We start from the raw sequence: 19,924 nt of genomic DNA, 5'->3' as shown, positions 1-19,924 counted from the left end.
TATTTCATTATCAGCCTTTTTCTCAAAGCTGAATTTTTAGTTTATGTATTATTTTCCTTTTTACTGCCATTGTAGGAGGGAAAGAATAAACACTTGGGCAAAGGATTTAATTCTGAAGGAATTAAGAAAGGGGGGAGGAGCTACTATTTATAATTAGACAATAAATTTTACTTAAGAAAGAATCCTCTTCCCTTCTGTTAACTACTTCCTAAAGGATGGGAAGCATTGCCATAATTTCTCCTCTTCTTTATCTGACTAGCTACCTGGTCAAACTGAGCTCCTTTCCTATCACTGAAAGGCCAAACAGATCTTTTGATCCGTTTGCCTATGAAAAGGTCTTAAAGGGTTATGGCAAAAAAAAAGGTGAAGCCAGAAGAAATCCCAGTACTCCAGCTCCCTGCAGAAGCACCCAAGACACAAAAAGCAGCAATTATGGACACGAACAACAAGAGATGATGCCTTGACATGGACCATAGGCTCCAAACCCCAGCCATGCAGCATGTGGAGCTAAAGGGAGCTCCGCTTCCTCTAGGGCTGGAGGGGCCTCGAGGAGTGCAAGAGGACAGGATACAAGTCAGGCTGCACAACTCAAAAAATCAGTAGAAAAACCAAGCCGATAACTAACTTCCCATGTTAAAAAAGGGATGTAGCTAGCACAAGGGGAAATAGTTCAGGTCAATGTTTTGAGCTTTTCATCTCCATGGATCGACCAACTAGTAAATATAGGAAGAAAATTTGTGTGGGGCAGGAAATGAGGGCATTTAGCTTTTTTCTTTCTGCCCTATTTTCATCTACAACACAGAAGAAACTAATTTCATTTAAAATGGTGAAATAGGGGCATCCATTAAGGAAATTAAGATGGTAACAGATCATTTTAGAATGGTAAACATCTAAGAAACAATAAAACTAAGATTACAGTAGAAATAATAAAATCAAATTTACTTTAAACCAATGTCTTAAATACTTGTTAACCCTGGCATATGCTCTTACGAGGCAGATGAGTATATCTGTTTTCATTCTCTATGTAGGGAAACAACCGTAAAATGCCCCAAAGCCACAGAGGGAGTCAGTGTCAAAGACATGATTAGTAGTTCAGAAGTTATCTGATTCAGGTCACATGGTGTTCCAAAAACCATACCTAAATATAGCATGCAAGAGATCTGCACAAAGAGCAATCCCATGATGGGAGCACACTAAACTCTCCACAAAATTAATTAGGGTTATTTTGAGGGAACCGAAGGAAAGCAAGAAGGAAAAAAAAAAAATCAATCCTTGCCCTGCCCAGTTCTGCAAGAGCAGATGTCTCTGGTATGAACAAGCCTCAGTGTGCAGCCCAGGCACTCAGGGAGGTGGTTCCTGGGGAAAGCCCCACACAGCACCAATGTGGAAGGTGGGTGGGGTCACAGTGTGGCTTTGTTAAGGAATGCAGCTCACTGGGGAACAGGATGACCCTGCCAGCAAGGGGACCAGCAGGAAGCCAATATTTGAGTTCTTCTGTAGCTGTTAACAGCATCCTTCTAACACCACCAGAAACAAAACCACCTTTTTGGAAAAGGAAGGTCCATGTAAACAATACCCTTGGCACAGACCAAGACTCTTGGGGAAAAAATGAATGCTTCCCAAGGCAGACTGGAAAGAAAATTCCCTGCTGGAAGTTGTTACCCCTGAAATCCTCCATTAGCTTTGCCCCTTGACAAGGAGGAGAATTTTCTCACACAGCCTAAAGAGCTACTTCTTACAGCCTTCCCTATGTGTAGGCATAAGGAGCAACCTCATGGAAAAGCATGCAGATCCTCAAAAGGCAGTGGGAGCAGGAGAAAAGAGATGTGTTCCTCAGATATTTTGAGTTTCTTTTGGTCCCTCTCTATTAAGTGGGCACATTTTTTTCTGTGTTTCCTGAACACTGAATTGCCAGGTGGCTTCTGACCTCTGCTGACCTACAAGATGATTTCAGCTAGCTGGCCTAGTTCACAATTTCCCTATAAAACCTACTTTAAAAACTCAAAAACTCTGCTGGTGAATGCCATGGTAAATGTTTTAGGATGGCCACAATCATCAATTTACTTGGGCATCACCTTTGTTCCCAAGTACCAGGGGAACACCATTCTTCTCTTAAGCACTGGAACACGCAGGACATGCTGATGTTACCCTGAAGACCTGGGCAAAGCTGAAGCAGGGGCTACAGAGAGCAGGACAAAGTGCTGGACAAAGCTGAGAGGAGGCAGAGCTGTGAGGAGTGCTGCTGTCAGCAGGCAGAAAGCAGGCTTTTGAGCCCAGACCACGGAGCAGGTGCTCCAGAAGGCAGGTAACAAAACAGAGAGAGCGTGGGACACAAACTGCAAATTTCGGCTCCAACGCTTCAGGCCATTAGCAGGTGCTTCAGGCAGTCATCCAAATCAAAGTAAGAAAGTGGAAAGAGCCAAATGCTGGTTAAAGGTTTGCTAACATGAAATCCCAGCACGGGCAGTTAAAACACTTCCCCATTGTGGGAGCAGGCTAATGAGAAAAGAAGAAACAAACAAAAAGCATATGCAATTTTTGTAAAAATGGCTGTGTTGGGGATTTTACTATCCTGTACTCAAGCCCCGAGATGCAAATGTTGGCTGGGATGCTGAGATCAGCAGTTATATGTCCTCAGGTGGTTAGAGACAAGACAGAAAAGAGCTGGCATTTGGGGAAAATAGAGGGCCCATTTGATAATGCTTCACTTGAGCGAAAGAGGGTTTCCCCTGTGGGTATTGTCCCAAAGAAAGCTCCAGGCAAGTTTAAAATGGTTCATTACTTGTCACATCTAGAAGGTGAGTCAGTTAATGATTACACTGACTCTCTTTTGACTTCAGCTTCATGTATTTTCAATCTGAGAACAGTGCTCTCATCAAGTCAAATACCACTCACCACAAACAGAAATACAGAAGATATCTGCTTTTCAGATGCTCACGGCACAACTGTAGTTATTTTATCTGTCAGGATTTTCCTGGCGTTTTGCAAATCATATTTTTGGTAGCTAACACACAGCATTCGCAACCCATGTTCAGGGAGTTGTCACTTTTTTATAATAATGGACAGTTCAGGGACCTGGCACTTGCTTTATTGAGCTTGGTCTCCAGAGGGCCTAATATTAGGGCCTTGAATGGATCCTTATAAAATCCAAGTATCTGCTTACTCAAGGGTTAATTCCCCAACATCTCCTCAACCCGGAACAACACTACCTGGTTTAATTTGCCTTACACAGATATAAGAAATAGAAGTGGCTACTCCAAACAGTTGTTGGTGCAGGCTAACTACACTGGCCAATGATAGTGTATTTTAATCAGACGGTCACTTGAACATTATTGGTCAAGTTCTCCTCGCTGAGGCCTGTGTCCTTTGCCAGAGGCTAGCAGGCTTGACAGAAGGAGAGAAACAAACTCCTTTTATCAGAGTAACACGAGTCAATATGTGGAACGATACTTCCATCTGCTCTGTGTTGCTGGTGACATGACATTATGACAATTTGGTATATGTTTGTAACAGAACAGATAAAACAAGATGGCTCAGCTTCTATCATTTATGTTCTGATATGGGGATTTGTATGGGGAGTTCTCTCAAGCCATTTTCTATAGGAGCAGCTAAGACTCACTACGGAAATTCTGAGGGAAAAAACATGTTGCTGATTGTTTCAGAGAGTTAATGGCACAGACTTACAACTATGGTGCAATTCCAAAAAATAAGCAAATTCTCCTTCTCAAACTGTTCTCCAAGGAGATGCATTTGGTCACGTACAGGAATCGCCAAAGGAACCTGCTGTATCCAGCAACTTGCAGACACACACAACCTACTAAACACAAGCCATGAGTAGAGTGGCCTGTGCTGTTTCTGCATTAATTTTGTGTCTGTATGTTACCAGATCCCTGGGACTTTCATGGTCTGTGGGCAGCAAATCGGCTGAGCCAAAAGGGAAGGTTCCACCTGACTAGGCCAGGAGGAGCTATATTAAGCTTGTCTCCGCTGGAGGTCATTCTGCATATTTTGAAGGCTACTTTCTTGGTAGCTGGTCAAGCAACCAGTGACCAGAAATTAAGAACCTAATCTGTATAACATCTATAATACTCCAAACACTTCTGAAGTCCAGATCCTACGCATATAAAGTTCTTAATTTCCAAAATGTTTGACCAAAGCCATTTCTCTCAGGGACAAGCAGGCTCTCGCATTTGTTAAGCAGTTGCTTCATGTCTCATTTCTAGTAGGCTGCTGGTAGCCCTGCAGCCAAGAATTCATTTCTACAACTCCAAAACATTTTTTGATACTTCCTGACCAAACGGCTTTGCAGTAGAAATTGGTTTCTGTCACCATCTGTTGTTCCATAGTTCGGAAGGGCTAACATTTTCCTTCAAGAGGGAAAAAGTTGGGTAGGATGCATGGCCAATACTAATGGAATAGATATTCTTTTCCTTACTGTCACTTTATAGGGAAGGCTTGGCCTATTTCTCAGCAGCTGTGAAATTGTCATCAGCAGGATTCTTTACAAAGCTTGGTGGCATATGGAATATATTGCTCACTTCTTAGTACTATAAAAACAACCTTGCTGCATAACTGAGCTAGACAAAGAAAGCAGGTGCTTGATAAAAAAATAATTCTTCATGCATCAAGCCTCTATAGACTTTGTAGAAATTCTAGACAAGGATATTTTGGAGACAAGCATGGGTTTGAATTATCTAAATGATATTTTACAGAAGCCCCTAGCCTTCAGAGGTGGGACAGTCCCTTAAAAATCAGCAGGTGAAATCACTGTGCCACAGGATAACATCATACTCTGCCATTCACAAAGCCAACGTTCACATTCCACACCAAAGGGAAGTGTCACCCCACCCCCCTCTGTAAGACATTAAAAACTACTCTGCAAGGGTCCCATCTCCATTTCTGATGTGGTAAGAGACTATTTAGCATCAGTTTTCGACCATCTCTTTTTGTCTTGTCTGGCCTTATTTTTACAGCTTCTTAACCAATAAGTAAATTAAACAAAATAAGAACAATAACAATTATAGTAGTATAAGAAGTCCGTGGCGTTCTGGTAACCATACACACTGAATTGCAAACACAGGGCTAGAATTGTAGGAGTTTAGGTGATTCTCACTACAGGAGACACACAAAGAACAAGGGGTAAATAAGCTTGTTGAATATGCTGGTCTTTAAGTAGTCAAGAGCATTGCAAAAAAAGCATGAAAATAAGACTAAGTATCAGAAAAGGAATGATGGTGTGCTGCAGTTATGTGCCCACTGCTGTATACTCCCCAGTGAATGTCCACTCAGCCATCCCTGCACATACACACACAGATATATTCACGGTCATCTGTGCCCTGCTGCACCTAGAATGGCCCCAGCAGGTGAAACCAAAGGGCCACTTAGGCTGATTGGCTTGTCTGGGCCCATGGCAAACAGCAGATGCTTAGTGAAGGTCATGGAGTAGAGGTATAGGAACAATTCCCCAGACTACTCTTCCCAACATCCATCTATTTGGGGCTCAGAGACTTCCTTTAACAAAATACATACAATTTTTCCAGATTACTGATCTGCTTTTAGAAATCTTCACTTGCAGTTACAGATGATTACTCAGAGCAAGGTTCTCCAGCTACATTGCATGTTTCTTGTACTAAGTGAGCTATTACATGTCGATATGGAAAAATCCAGCCTGCTGCCCTCATCCCAGAGGGAAGGGCAAACTGAGTATTTGGGCAGCCCGTGCTGCCTGAGTTGCTGTACAGGTCTTCTGTGCACAGTCCAGATAGAAAAGAGGTCTGCTGCCGCCATGACAATGCACAGCAGACTATGATGGTGGAAGTTTGGAAGTGCTGTCCTATAGGTTATGATTTTGAGCTGCACATAAACTATTAAAGCCATAAATACACATCTGTCATCTATGGGGCTCTGAAGCTACCCTTTGATCTCCTGTCACTGCTAGATAAGTGGCCTTTTAGCAAAGCAGGATAGGGAGCACATTGCTGGACACTGAAGAAGTACCAGCTATGTGGACAATCACGGGACAGCATGCACCTGTCACCTCCCCAAGTAACACAGCAAGAGGGTCATTGCTCTTCCAGAGGCATCCAAAAAACCAGTTTTTGTTCACAGTTCAATATGTTTGCTATTTATGCACCTCCTCATTGCTCAAATATTCTTTGCTCTGTATTCTTTACTTTTGCTCTGTATTCTTTAACACCCAATAAAATGAAGCCAGAAAAAGAGAGACCAAAGGGAAGTGCAGTATCCAAGAACAAAAGATTCTCCTAGCAGTTTCACACTCTATTCATGTAATACACAAACCAAAAATAATACAGACTAAAGCCTACTAACTAACTAAGCAGGATTAAATAATATTTAGCTCTTTCTATCATCCAGAAATCTCAAAATACTTTACAAAGGTGTGCAGATTGGGAAGAGCCAGTAGCAAGCTAGTCCTAGGCATTTGCTCTTTCCATTAGAGTGCATCACCACCTCCAAGTATGAGCACAATTCTCTTGCAGCTGGCATGGAGAGATGCGAGTGTGCATTAAAGGAACAATTTTTCCTTAATTCCCTATGCACTGATTGCTTTTAATACATTGTTACAGACATTCTGTGTATAAAAGTAACAATATGCCATGCACCAATGTTACTCAAGCTACTACTACCTGGGCAAGTAATACTTCAGGCAAGATGCAGTCCTCCTTTCAGTTACAGTAGGAATGTAGTCAATAACCAAGCTATAAATTTCTATTTTCAAAACCTTGAAATAAGAAAGAAGTAGGCTTAACAATTATCAAGAAAAAAAAAATTATGACAGAGGAAACAAAGATAAAACCATGAAGAGTTTTGTAGAAATCGGGAAAAGTCAATGCCTTCCTCCAAAAGAGACAAGCTTGCAGAAATTATCACAGGAATGTTTCATAACAAAATTCAAATGCCAACATGGAGCAGAAATACTTGGAAAGCTGGAAGTCTTACTTTCAGCATGACCTGTCAAAATCAGCATGAAGAGTGAAGTCAGTTGATAAAACATTCCTATGTTAGCCTTCACTCTCAAATCAGAAAGCTTCTGTCAACAAGTTCTGGTCTTTGCTACAAAAGTGGGAATCAACAGTAACACCTGAAAAGGCTGAGAATTGATGTCAGATTTGAAAATATTTGTTGATCAACTTATATTTTGCATACATCAATGCCTATGGGCTTCTGATCAAGGGCCATAGCTAATATAAACGGTGTATCAAAACAAATACTTGTCAAAATTTTTTTATTTGGTTGGGTTTTTTTAAGGTTTGCAGGGAAAATACTATTGTTCAGATCAAAAAAAAAAAAAAAAAAGCCAAAGAAGAGAAAAAAAAAAACCAAAATTTGATCCCCACTCTCTCCGATTAGAACCATTGGTGTTTGTGTAAACTCAGTTCAGGGAAGACATAAATAGCATCTTTTTAAGCTAATGATTTTCACCAAGGCCATTTAAAACAGGTGTTAAGAGTGGCCCTGAAACAGATCCCATCTGTGTTCACCTAAGTTAGCTTATTTTTGTTTTGCTCCATTTTAATGTATGTATACATCCTGTGTTTCCAGCTTGTCTTTTCAGCCCACTCCCGTCCTCCGCACTCCCAATCTGTCAGCCAGACTCCAGGGACAGGAATTAAAAATGACCACGTTTAAAAACTGTACCTCCCTGTGTAACAGACTTAACAGAGGCAGAAAGACTAAAAAGCTGAAAAGTTCCCCATGGTCTTTGCCTATTAAATCCCACAGCTTGCCAACAGCAGGGCATGTTTTAGTGTCAAAGAACAGGGCACTGGCTTGCATTTCTGTGTGATGGAAGATCAGGGGTACTCCTGTCTCTTTACATTTCACATCACACTGTTTGTGGAGAAAGTTGACAACACCAGAATGCTCAAAAACACCCTGTACTATTACACAGAGGAAGCAAGATGCTTGCTGAGAAATAGTGCTGACACGAGAATACGGTTGATTCAGCATGGGTGATAAAAGCTTATTTTTGGTTGGTTCAAGCAGTATTTGATTAAAGTAGGATTAAATACTCATCAGACTTGCTTAAAAATAATTTTGCACCCATCCCATCAGTCTGCATCATTCTCTATCTTACAATATTTTCCACTATTAAACAGAAAGAGAAGTAAGTTTCTGTTCATCAGATCAGCAAAGAGGTAGGCAAAGTCCTTGAAAAGACTATTGCAAGAAAGTAGAAGGAAGGATTCGGTCAACTGGCAACCAAATAGAAGCCTCCTGATATTTCCCACTGAGAAGTAACAGGATCTGGGCTATAGATATGTTTGTTAAACATATCTATAGCAGGGATAATTAAGTTAGTGCAGCACTAGGTGCATGCTTTGAAGTGTTCATGCAGTTAATATACTGACTTTTCTTTCACCTGGTAGGTTAAGCTCACCATCTCACACTTATTTGCAGACTCATGACCTACCCTCTGTCCTCATTATCACTTCATTTCTGATAGCTGAACATCTTGGAAATGATATTCAAAGGTTTTGTTATAAATAAAGGAGACTAACAGAAGCCTAAATACAGACTCCTGTCACCGAGGAATAACCGCCTGGAACTTCTTCTGCCAAGAAGTTCACGTAACTTTACAAACAAACAAATATTCTTCTAAGGTAGGTATTGCTCTTTTTTCCTTTTTCAAGGCCTCTTGTGATTAGCATCCAAACCCTTGATCCCCAGTTTCCTGTAACTGGAAAAAAATGGGGGCAACATTCTTGGCCTCCTTCACAAAAAGCCCCAAGGATGTTTCAATTTCTTATACTGGTATCCCTCAGAACAACAGGGTCAAAATATAAAACAGAAAGCTTTAAACTCCCTGTACTTGGCAGTAATTTTTACTCCACAATATTACCAGCAGTGATACCTTTCCTATAAAGATCAAACCTAACACGATGGTGAGGATTCTGCTGGGGTTTCTGTCACTGGCAAGAGCAGCACTTGAGTGTGCAGAACCTGCAGTGATATCCAGACTGATTCCCACTGATCTCAGTGAAGCCAAGACATTATCTTGTATGCTTTTCCATACAGCTGGGGGGTGATTCCATATGCAAAGATCTTCACTTACCTATATCCTTCTACAAATCAGAGTTCTCTGCTGTCTCTTCTTCACCCAACTCTATAGGGGGCCTATCAGCAGTCTCCACTTTTCTACCCTAGGTTTCTAAGGCAAAAAAAATCATTACCTTTATTGAAATCAGTGTATTTCTAACTGGGATGGGACCCTGCACACACAATACAAGTCACAAGACAGTGACTTGATCGTGACTGGAGCCCAATAGAGTGGATCGGGATATGCATTCCTGAATTTCTCTCCACTCAAAAGTAGCAGGCATTAACTTCTGAGCAAGAGACACAATTATGAGAAAGACAGCATCTGCCCTTGTGCCTCCTCTGTAATACAATTTCTACTTATTCTGTCAGAGACTTGCATTTTGGGTATGTATGGATCTGAGAAATCCCAGATCAGACATGAGCACCATTGACAGGGCAGGGCACTGCTGGAACTGTCCTTGTAGTGTCCATCCTGTGGGAACACATGGCTTTCGTTTTCCAGTAACATCAGACAAATGCATCCGTTTTAACCTATTCATTTGGCAAAAAAGAAAAAACACTCTCTTGCTGCATTTGGTTGTTGCGCCTTTGCCTTTATTTCCAAGTTATTTCTTAGTTACTTGGGTTATTGTCCCCAGTATTTCATTTCTCAGGACACTAAAAGGCTGGCTGAAATCATATCTTCATTTTATATGAGGGCAGAAAAATCTCACCCGGAGTCCTCTACCTGTACCCATTAAACAACCCATCAAACTGACTTAGAAGAGTCAAGCAGCAGACTTGCCTCTGACAGCTCAGTGGTTTTCAGAAAGGAAAAGCAAAAAGGCAAGAGGGGGCTCAAAAGCTTGCCATAAAATAGGAACCCTTACTCTTCTGAGGGCTCCAAGCCCATCTCAGGAGCAGCACCTCAGGGGCACTGATGTGAAGCCCGAGGCCTGACACGGGCAGGCAGCCAGGGACCCCACTCACGGAACCACTGTTGGTGTTGGGAAGCAGCGGTGAGCAAGAGAGACCAAATGTCCTCCTACATGCAAACCAGAGATTCCATTTTTTGCAAAGTTACCCCAATGATTAAAATGTTCTGTAATTTACCCTTAAAGGCCAGTCATGATGGGATCCACCAGAATCGATCTGTTATCTTTTACCTCTGCACATACCCCGAGTGTGCCTTTCATAAGTAATATGCTTTACCAGATGAATGCTGGCAATATTTTCCACTAATTGCAAGAGTTACTAAACTGAACCTTAACTAAAATTAAGTTGACTATTAAAAGCTCAGTGAGTAACCCAGCAAACGGAAGCACTGTGCATAGGATTTAGCAAGCATGCAAGTGATCTGGCAACCACCAAGGCACAATACTTGCTGAACTTCCTATACCTAAAATTGGTTCCATACAATAGTCATACGTTCATGATGTATGATGAACTAATGCTCACAATGTTTGGGTGCACTAAAATGCTAAAATAAATGTATAATAATTCAAGCATGCCATTCTGAAAACACAAAGTGAGAAGGTTGAAAGTTATGGGTTAATTTACAACATATACTCTCCATTAAAATAACAGAGCTCCCTGTATCAGTTTTAAAAATACATTAATAATATCCTTAGCTATTAAGGTGTCATTATAGACAGTCATACAAATCTTACCTATCTGTATATAAACACTTCTAGGATTTTAAGGAACATACACTGCACTTGTCATTACATGTTAAGTTTATTCACTGTATATAGGCTTTTCATGATTGCAGTTTCTAAATTTACTTTTAGCACAAAAACTATATCTTTTTTTGTGCTTTTATAATTTCTAGGCTATACTTCTATACAAATATGTTCTACATTCTGTATTTCTGTTTTCAGCACTGTACACAGGTCCATAAATCAAAGGCAGCAAGAAATAATATTAAGATTGCACACAGTCTGGCTATCTTTAACAAACTAATAAACTAGGGATTTCCTGAGAAGAATTCTCCCTCTGAGGGAAAAAAAAATAAGATAAGAGAAAAAGAAAAATATTTCTATCTAATTATGTGGATAAAAGATACTTTGTCACAAAAAGACAGAATGATTTGGGAGAAAATCTAAGAGATTTCATAAATACCGTACCCATTTAAAAAAAAAAATCAGTATTTTAAAGAAGAGAAGGTCAAAGTGGACATATGCAGAGTTATGTGAAAGAGTTAAAGCCATTGATGAAAGACTATTTGCTGATAAGGATGCATCTATTTGAAATAGGATAGCATTTGGGACTAGTCGAACAAAAGTCTACAGAAAACTGATAAATCAAGGAACTAGCAGGATTTAAACAAACAACAGACATGGCTGAGAACACATGAAATGTCACGAGTACAGCTGAGAAATAAGTGATGGCACAGGACCACTTACTCTGCTACTAACAAGACATTTGCTTTGGCCTCTGCAGAGCGAGACAGCTATCAATCCTGCCACAGCTCCAGAAATGCTTCAGACTGAAGCCCTACAAAAAGTGGTTATTATATCTGGGTGTGCACATGGAACACCCCAATAAGCCCAGCTTTCAAAAAACAAAATATCCACCATGTATCATACTCAGGTGAAACCCTAAGTGACTTCTTGCAGAAAAGAGCTCTTCCTCCAAATACTGCTGTTACAAAACACCAGGGCCTGGATTCTCCAAGAAAACCTCTGGAAACAATGCTAAGTCCACATCCCAGTACCCACTTTTCAGGTGCTGTTCCTGTGCCATGGAGCCCTCAGCCCTGCTAGTCACTCCTGTGCCTCCTGTGCCTCCTGTGCCACCCAACTCAGAACCAGCCATTGCTGAGCAAGCACAATCCAATGCTGCCAGCAGAAGGCCAAGGCCACACTCATCTGCAGCCCTGCTTCATCTCTAGGAGCTCCATTTTTAAGCAGTGATAGTCAAATTTTTTCGTTTGGGTACCTTTTTCAAGGTTCCCAGGCTCTCCTAAAAGAAACCTACTGGAAGGTCCTTTCCTTCAAGGACACAGCTGGATAAAGTGAGAGATATCACACACAGAAATCCACCATTTTGCAACAAGAGTTTGCACTTTCTCAAGTCCGCTGGGATGGGAGGGGAAAAATGGGAGCAGAGAGGCTCAACCTTGTCAGGATGGAAGTGCTTGAGAACATCCAAAGAAGATCTCTGGCCACCTGGGAAAGCTGGATATTGAAAACATAGGCACTCACACAGGTTAGGCAACTTCTAAGGTTAGGTGGCAGTTCAGTGGGGATATTGAGGATCTCAGTTTGGGCTTTCAATGCCTAAATCCCACTTAAGTCCCACTTAAGGCATCTAATCCTTTTGTGGATCTGGGCCTAAAGCCTTGCCAGGAAGAAGAGAGTCTATGCATGCAAAAGCTGATGGTCAGTGACAGTCTGGTTCTGTTAAAACTAAACTACACAGAGAATGACCTTATTTTGTACAAAGGAATAATGCAGAATAATCAAAGACACGTTCTAGTCACGTAAAGTTAATGGAAAGTTAATGCAGCTGATAGAGATCACAGTCCTGCCTTTAGACCCTATGACAGTTATGCTGACCTGGAAAACATTACAACCCATAAATCATGGGTCTTCAATAGCTTGTGGGAGGAAGCACATTTGGAAATGTTCAAAAGACAAAATGACTACAGAAGTCCTCAAAAAAACACCTCTCTTACTCACACAAGCTAAGAGGCACAACCAGAAAGGAGCAGAAATTTATAAAACACTGTAATGTTTACAAAGGGTTAATAATTCAAAGAACATCATTCTGTTATTCAGTGACCAACTAGTTTACCATGCTCCATGGAATTAAGTAGTTTCAGTCCAGTTTCTAATAGCCAGGAATCCATCTGGCAAAAGTTACCAATTTATTTCTCACTTACCTGCAGTGCTGTTGGTTGGCTCGACTATGAAGTAAAGTGTGAGTGGATATGGATAACAGTTTACCCCACACTCCCTACATCTTGTATCTCTATATCACAAATCCATTTTTAATTTTTTTAAAGGTGCCTGTACTTAATCCCCCTTGAATTTAGTTGAAAGGACTGCAAATGTGATATTTTCATACACAAAATATCTTATTGATAAAAGTAATCTTGGCATAAAAGTAAATAGAATAACAACAATAAAATACAACTTAATGTCACTATTCTATATTACTGTTATTACAAAATAGATATCATTAATTATTACTAATTATTTTCATGGTAAATATTTTTGATTCCAGGTATGCACTGCAACATTTAACTGATTTCAATCACTAAGATTCCTCTATGGCTAAAACACTGAGGTCTCCATTTTGGGGATTCAAATACATCTTCCCAGAGCTCTGCTTCAAATGAAAATTCTCCTGCAGCTGCCCATCAACCAGCACCTGACCTTTATAAACCATGGGAGAAAGAAAGAGACATGCTTCCCAGTTCTTCCTATCATCTGCAGATGGGCAAAGAGTTCTGGCAGCTCACTCGCTAAATCCTGCAAATTTTGCATTACAAAATCAGTATTCAATGCAAAATACAGGAGAGTAGAATAAGCACGTATGTCACAGATTGTAAAGGTGCCAAAGATACTTTAATCAGAGGAAAACTGCCCATTCTCCCATGCCACTGAAGTCCATGGAGTCATAGTGCACTCCTTCCTTCCTGAACACTGCATTACCCCCTCCCCTGAAACATGGTTTCCTCTGGAAGGCTCAAAGACTGATAAAGCCCCACCTGGTTTTCAAGAGCTGAAGGAATTTTTGATGCTTTGTAATCAGCTCATGGTAAGGAGGTCAGTGTGGTTTCCCTGATTTACTTGGATATTGGTCTGGAGCCTCACTGTGCTTTCACCTGCATTTTACTTTCAGTTCTCGATTCTTTCCAGGATAAAGACGCAAAGTCAAGGTGGTATCTTTCCTGTCCAGCCACCTCCTCCCTTTGAGTAAAACGTTAATATACTGACAAGTCTGCTATACAGGAGGACACCAATACCCTTAAGATGGACAAAGTCAAACAACAGAAAATATGTTGCAATTTGGCATTCTTCCCCCCCAAATATTCCTGTGTAAATGGTTTCCCTTTAATTCTCAAAAGTATGTCTTTTCAATAGAAGTCAGTCTATTTTTGCCTGCTGTTAATCTATGTGTAAACTAAATCTCACCCTCCCAACTCACAGAAGCAATTGCCCCCTTGGTCTGGCAAGGCAGCTCAGAAAAATAGGGAGAGCAGGATTTCTCCTGCATCTATCTATGCATTTTAGTGGCAACTCGTGCTTGGCTGAGACTGGTCAGCTGTAAGAGACTGATGAGAATTGTCTGAAATACTTCTGGTTGAAAAATATATAAATCAAAATTACTGGTAAAACAACAGAGATGTATGTGACACCTATGAAATATAGAAATAACCTAGAAAAATAACAATAACCAAAGTTCCAGCCTAGGACTCTCACAATATAAGTTTTCCAAATAATATAAATGTCCCAAAACACAAATGCACAAAACAGTAAGCCAGTACACTGCAAGGGGACAGCATTCTGCCTAGAGACCAGTAAGGGTTAATTTTCTTGAAGAAGTTTAGGGGGCCATGAAAGTTGTGAATTTAAATTCACACCAATTCGAAATGTGATATTAAATAACGCACAAAGTTAATTTTGCTTGCATTTCTTATTGACTATTATTCCTATTCCAGGTTCCTCCTTACAAAGGACAGGCAGATCAAGGAAGCAGCACCCAGGAAAAAAATTAAGGGAAAAACAATAGTGGAATGCAGCAGGTTTGGAGGAGAGACATTTATGCAGAGAAAGTGCTTAAGCAGGGACATTGGTGCCTGTGTCTATGGGTAGAGGTTTGGTGAGCGCATGCCCAGGCAAGGAGGATTTGGTTATGGTCAGAATTTGTGAGTGACAGCCATGTGACAGCTGGGAGTCAGCAAAGATTTTGTAGGGATGGAAATTCCTGAGACAAGACACACGACTGCTCATGCGATCTGCATGTGCCTATTGTCATGCTATATTATAATAGCTGACACCATGGTTTACCAGTTTTCCATAAGAGAGGCTATAAATTAGGAAAAGGATTTGAGGCACATTGGATGAGAAATTAAAGTCATAACACTTAAAAACAAAGGGATAAATATAACTTATTTTCATATTATTGAAACAAGCAAACCAAGATCTCCAGTCAAACCACACACCATCAGTAAAACCTGCATTTCCATTATTTACCTTTAGTGACAGGTTATTATTTCCTTAGAATATATTTCTTTCTTAATAACTTATCTTAAAAGGTCAGAATTCTACAAACATACTTAATTTTTAATATGGAATAATCCCACTGATTATTCACATACTGTAGCTATTCCTACACTTTCAGGATCAGGGCCTAAGTCACAATGTACAATTAAGCAGAGGATTTTCCAAAGAACTGTTTCATTTGCCCTTCTGGAGGTCTTACACAAAGGTGAAGCCAGTGGAGATGTGCATTTAAATCAAACCTGAAAAACCAAAATACTTTCCCTTTAACACTGAATTCAAGCCAATACAGTATCACATGACCTTTACCGTAATTTCTATTAAAATAATTTCATGTCTGGTTGCTTCTGCTATCCTGGCTCATTTGTATTGTTTACAACAAGTCATTGCTCTCGACAGTTAGTGGTGGCTGAATCCATGGTTACCAGTTTTTACATTCACTGGTTAAATGGAATGCAGCTCTTCAGTGGGGTTTCATGGAGAAAGCTCTTAAGAAATCACAGTCCAGCTATCAATCAGGCTAACCTGGGAGAAATTAATCTGATAAGCAGAAGTATTGCTGTGTATGAAAAATTTATTGAAAGGGAGCTCAAGGCATTTATTAGTTGCAGTTGCCAAAGTGGACACGTTTGGGTCAGACTTAGTACAGGGAAGACTTGGATTATGAGGTCTATGTCTGACATTCATCCATGTTGTGCCTCCTCTGGCGCTCACTGCTAATACAACTATACTGTTCAAGGGTTTAAAAAAAATAAAAATCTCAAACACTTATTTCACCAGAAATGTGCTCAGAATATAAATAGTGCTTAAATACAGGTTTAACCAGACTGCAGTCCCGTCAAAGTAACTTAAACAGACACAGACAAGATAGTAAAACACAAAATAGACAGCCTTGAGTAGAATCCAATTAAGACGAAAAACACCCCAAACAGAGCAACATTGCTAACGACTAAATTAAGCCTGCAAACAAATATATTTTATTGCTACCTAAAAACAATACGGACTAATTCTGTTTGCCTTGTTATTTATAGTTTGGCGTAGGGTGGGGTTGCCAAAATCAAAGAGCAAAGCAGAAACTTATTTGCAAGATGGACCCCCAAATCCTTTAAAAATGCCTAAAAACATAAAAAAAGTTCTTTACAGTTTGATGGCTACAATATCTGTCCCACAAGCTACATGACAGCAACAAATAGTTAAATCAAACATATTACTACCAGCTCATCTACTGCAAAGTCACTGTATCAGAAGCCCGAATTGATTTGTTTCCTTAGAACAAATTGAAAATGAATGTAACATAACATCCGAAAAAAGAAATCCCTCCTGCTCTGCTAATCGGATATTGTATAATGGTTGATTGCAGCTTTGCACCGTGCTATTGTTGCCTATATCATACATACTTACAGGTTCTGGGTTCTTCCAAGAGTTTGGTGCAGTTTCAAGGACAAATGTCTTAAGGAAGTCTTTCTACTGTGCAGCAGTGATCCTAGCTCTGATCTCATTACATGAGCAAAGTGCTACTGCTGACAATATAAAGGAAACTTCCTGCGTGAAGAAGAAATCTTGGAAAGTCTCGGGGTTAAAAAGGCTGCTTAAATGTGCGGCTTGATTTGCTCCCTAGTTGTGTATACACAGTAGCAGCTGATCTCTGTTTGCAGCCCTGCAGAAAGAAACCTTTGCTGAAAACCAATGGCATCACATTTCAGTGGAGCTACTGCCAGGCTCTGGAGAGCAAAGCAACCCTTGACAACTTCACCCAGTTCAAACCACCGGCATTTGCTGCATGTCCTGCAGGACTTTTGAAATGGAATATTTGCTGCATTATTTTTAACAATGCACTCTGAAATCCTGCATCCCAGGCAGCCGTGATACAAGCAGAAGTCTCCCTCACTGTAATAGGAGGTTCTGACTGTGTCAGGACTGTGAACTGCAGAATTCGCCACAGTATCTTTTGCTTTGTCTTGATTGTGGCATTTGCAGATGAGAAGCGGTTAGCTGCACTCAAAAGCATTTTCTGCCTTAGAATTTCTAAATTAAGTGCAACAGGCATCCTGTTTATCCTAAATTAATCCTGAGCCTGTCCTGTATCAGTCACGCACTGCTCAGTGTTTTTTTTTCCTGATTCAGAGGACAAAGCAAAAGATTTGGGGAGTGGAAGGTGGCTTGTTCTTTTCATTTAGTATTTTATCTAGGGTCAGATCTAGCCTGGTCCCTGTTGGACTAAAATCATGGAGCACAATATCCCAAATTCTGCAAAATTTGGTATCCTGACCAAAGCTTCAGTGTGGCTTCAAATATCTGTTAGTGGACCCTTAGCTCCTGAATTGGCCCTCCAGAACCAAACCAGGGATGGGCAGAACCTGCACCAGCTTCTGCAGCTCTTACTGCTGTCCAAGCAAACTGGTAAGACCAGAAAAGCAACACTTAAAAAGAATACATCTACTACAACTATTTCAACTCTTAACTGGGAGGCAATACTCCAAACACATCCTCACATTCGATGTTAAAGAATTATCAATAATTAATTCAGATGTAGCTGTTTCACCATTTAGCCCAGGGTGATTCTCCAAAGAGCAACTGGGACCACACATTCCCCCGGCACTCAGTCAGAGCATGATCGTAGAGCTTGCATGCTGCTTCCCAAACAGGACCCATTTCTCTCTCCAGGATACCAGAAAAATCTCAGAAACAAAATTTAGAAGAATCTCTTTTAAAAGTGCACCATTGCAGGGTTTGGTTAGGAGGAGTTGAGGTTTTTTGCTGGGCATTTGTGAAACTGATTAATCACCACCCTTTTTTCCCCTCAGGCACTATGACTATTCTAGCTACTAGTGTATTGCGTGTTATTTCTTTAATATTTTGAACTTTATTCCAAAGGGCAGAAACCAAAAGTGACAGTACATCAAGACAACATGCTCTGTGATTCAAACAGCAAAATAATTGAGATCCTGTGCATACACAACATCCAAGTCTGTGTATGCACGTTGCACACGTGTGCACACACTCATTCACAAGCACAAACAAGTGTAAGGGCTTGTGGATCAATTTTATGAGACATTCATAGATCATGTCCTCACCTCCATACAAATTAAAAAAAAGGTAAGAAGAAGCAAAATCTGATCAGTGAAACATCCAAAATAATTTTTGTTAAAAGTAGGCACCATTTACAGGAGGGTACCATATTGATTCAACATGCATTTCTCCCAGATTTGTCTCTCTCCTTTGGGAGAAGAATCCTGTCCACCCCTGGTCTGTGTCACACCAGAGAAATGAAAGTGTGTGGTGGCATCAGCAGGTTTAATTTTGCTCTTTTCCCTCAAGGGACACTGCAAGGCAGCAACTCAAAATCTTGGCTATGAGGCAGGGCTCACTGTCTGCCTGCGTCACCTCCGACACGTAACCTCACCTTTCCCTGCCTAAACTGACACCACCACATTTAATGCATGTTGCAAAAGCACAGCTCCTGTCCCTCTCTTGCTCAAGCTGTGAGAAAGGGATTGCATGCTTGAGAAGAGTAAGGACTAAAGCTCACAGCTGTGCATCCTGCTCCCAGATGTGCCATAGGAAGGGCCACGAGTGACCTTGAACCACTTGCTCTCTGTGCTCCAGTGCCCAGCCTGCTGCCCACACTGCACAAAACTCACTCACAGCACTTGTCCACCTGGTCTCTTTCGACTCTAGCATAGCAAAAGGGGGTTTTTTTCCTATTGGAAATTCGGCGCAGAGTAAAACAAGTTCTTTTTGCCAGGTGAAACTCAAGGAACTAATTTAAGATAAGTAAAAAAAATTAAAATCCCAGTGGAAACAGGAATTTCAGTGAATGAAGTTTCCTCCTCAACAGCCTCTAAATACCCAACCGTCAGCAAAGAAGAGCTGAGACTTCTGAATGCTGCATGAGCAGTAATATGACCATATCAACACAGACCCACTTGCCAAGGCTGGAGGACATCCACTCCGGGTTTGACTCCACTCCTCTTTACCTCTCCTTATAACTGTGCCCCCTTGCCACAGCTGGGTCAATACAGATCCAGGGACACAGCTCCTTCAGCTACCTTCTTTTGGAAAAGTATACACAGGTCCTGAACATGGGACAAACTGGAATTGCAAAATCCTTCTCCTCCCAGCCTTCCCAGATACACCTCAACCTGCAGCACCCTGACTTCCCTTTTTTCTCACTTCTGATTTTTCTCATTGAATTTTGTTTTCACAGCATTGTATCCAGCAAGGAGAACAGTAACAATTCAAAGCCTATTTTCCAACCTTCAGAGGGCAAGGTAAAGTAGTCTGGCTACTAAGGCAGGACCGTAAAATATGTTCAAGGAGGATGGGGAGCTGAAGGGGAGGCTGACCCTGAGCTTATGTGATGTCAGAAGCTCTAGGTCTCCATCCCTCCCATCCCCAGTAGAAAGGGTGGCCCTTGGAAGCCAACCCCACTGCCTGGTCCTCTAAAGGTGTCCAACATACAGGTGTCCAAGATGGGCCATGCCCTGTCTTCCTGACGTCTGTCACTTGTAACAATTTAGAAAGCTTCTTTAATTCATGACAGCCTTAAAATTCAAACATATCATCAAGAAGACACTTACAGATAATACTACAAATGACTAAACCTGAGCAAATTCTCAGTTTTCATACGCATATTTGTTTTAGATTTT

The 19,924-nt window shown here is 40.8% G+C and overlaps 1 protein-coding gene across 6 annotated transcripts in view; it reads right to left on the bottom strand.

The window, feature by feature from the left end:
• ESRRG (estrogen related receptor gamma) overlaps positions 1 to 19,924 on the bottom strand; it is a 371,220-nt gene that overhangs the window by 344,382 nt on the left and 6,914 nt on the right. Inside the window, exon 1 of one of the 6 annotated variants that reach the window (XM_066546423.1) lies at positions 16,677 to 16,704. The exons of the other annotated variants lie outside the window; for them this stretch is intronic. The gene's annotated coding sequence lies outside the window, so the exon portion shown is untranslated. Of the gene's footprint in view, positions 1 to 16,676; positions 16,705 to 19,924 lie in introns of those variants that run through there. 6 annotated transcript variants of the gene reach the window in all.

Source organism: Molothrus aeneus, chromosome 3, assembly GCF_037042795.1.
Source record: "Molothrus aeneus isolate 106 chromosome 3, BPBGC_Maene_1.0, whole genome shotgun sequence".
Taxonomy (NCBI): domain Eukaryota; kingdom Metazoa; phylum Chordata; class Aves; order Passeriformes; family Icteridae; genus Molothrus; species Molothrus aeneus.
The sequence above is the reverse complement of the archived record's forward strand: the minus strand, read 5'-3'. Positions and strand labels throughout refer to the sequence as shown.